The following is a 1833-nucleotide window of genomic DNA, read 5'->3' on the forward strand; positions in this document are numbered from 1 at the left end:
GGCTTTCTGGACCACTACGCATGTCTGAATAATCTATCCCCTATCTCTGCAATGCCCAATTTGTCAGCTTGGTGATAAAACACAAATGTTTCTCACTTGCCAGTTTTGATGTCAACAGCTGTGTTTCATCTGCAGCCAAATTCCCCATAGAGTTAAACAAAGCTTCAGACAAAGGCCAAATGGACAGATGAACTCTCTCAAGATCCTAAAGTCTCAGTAAATACTTGTGATTTGGACAACTTTCAATATTACAAAATAAATTTGCAACCCACTTTAGGGGGAAGCACCTGTACTATGTCTTCTGCAAGTTATTAAAATAACTAGAGAGGATTGTTTCAATAGATCCGGAGCCGACATGAAAGGCACCACGTAGAGTGACTGCATCAACTAAGCAGACTTTGGAGATTTCAAAGGGCAGCAGTTGATAGATGCACTGCAGACGTTCATTACGGCTCTGAAATAAAAGATGAACAACAGAAAATCCTTTGTAACCGAGAGGAGGCTGCAGGGAAAATCCTCATCAAAACAGTAAGTCTTAAAAGATGAGCTGCCATCCGGAGTCTACCAGATTAATGGAGCTCCCCTTTATGATCGGCTTTGATTGCAAATTCAAATACTCCTGCGCAGGTGCCATCCTTCAAAACTATGGCTGATTACAAACACATTATTACATTTGAGCATTCTTCCTTTTCTATCGTCCTCATGGGTAAGACATACAGTTAGACTTGGACTAATTGGATTCAAGCACACTTAAACTGCAAAGTATGTGTGCTCTAATGAACAAGAATATCTCTAATTGAAATTCATTTCTAATGTGATTTTTAGATGAAAGTGATAGATACTATGTGGCACGTGTTTCTATTTATAACACTAGTATAATTACATGCCAGGTTCTTCCTTTCGCTATGATGTACATTTTTAGCTGAGACATGATTCATTCTGCCACCGCTGGCATTTATTATTGTCACGACTGGGCTCCAGTGAAACAGCCTGGGAAAATTATCTTTCTCTGCAGATATCAGAGGCAGATGGAGAAAGAGAAAGCGAGAGAGGAGCCTGTTTTTTTTTTTTTCTTATCTGCTCAATCATGACACTATTTTCCTCCTATCATTCACAAATCAAATTTACAGTGCAAAGCCGAGGCTGAGATTTCTTCACAGTCACAGGACTTCTCCTAACTGCCTCCTCCTCGCCACAACAAAGACAGCACAGAGAGCAGAAATGGCAGCACCTCACTGAAGAGTCTAACGACTGCCTGCATTGTTGGAATTCCGGCTTAACTTCCTGAGTCTGTCCACACCTGGCCAGCCGCCAGCACACGCTTTTCTCTCATTTTTCCCTTTCCTTCCTTTTATCAAGATCATATGTAGACTAAATTTTACTGTTGAGACATAATATGAGTCTTTCCAGCCTCACCCATGTAAGTTGGATGATGTGCCGTGTCTTAGTTACATCACATATCTGTGTAATTTAACAGTGTTTCAACGCTGGTACAAGCTGGAATCTGTGCAGAGAAGAAATCCTTTGAAATGCGTTTGATGTGCTTTTGATTTAGCCTTCACACCAAAATAATCAACTGTCGCCCACTTCTGTAGGCGCTTCAGTAACAAATTTAGATCCTTAATAACCGCTATGTGTTATCTATTTTCATGTAGAAAATATTGCTTGAATTTCCTCCGTGTTACTGGCTGCTGTGGGCGTGACAGACATATTCACACTTGTCCGGTGTCCAAGTGAACCCCTGTAATGAAACTGGCAGTGGCACAGCATCGCTGGAGCTTAGCTCAGTCAACCATCTGTTAGGTTGCATGGATTCATGCGGAGTACACTAAA

This window comes from Stegastes partitus, unplaced genomic scaffold (assembly GCF_000690725.1).
Source record: "Stegastes partitus isolate 25-593 unplaced genomic scaffold, Stegastes_partitus-1.0.2 Scaffold79, whole genome shotgun sequence".
NCBI classification, from domain to species: domain Eukaryota; kingdom Metazoa; phylum Chordata; class Actinopteri; family Pomacentridae; genus Stegastes; species Stegastes partitus.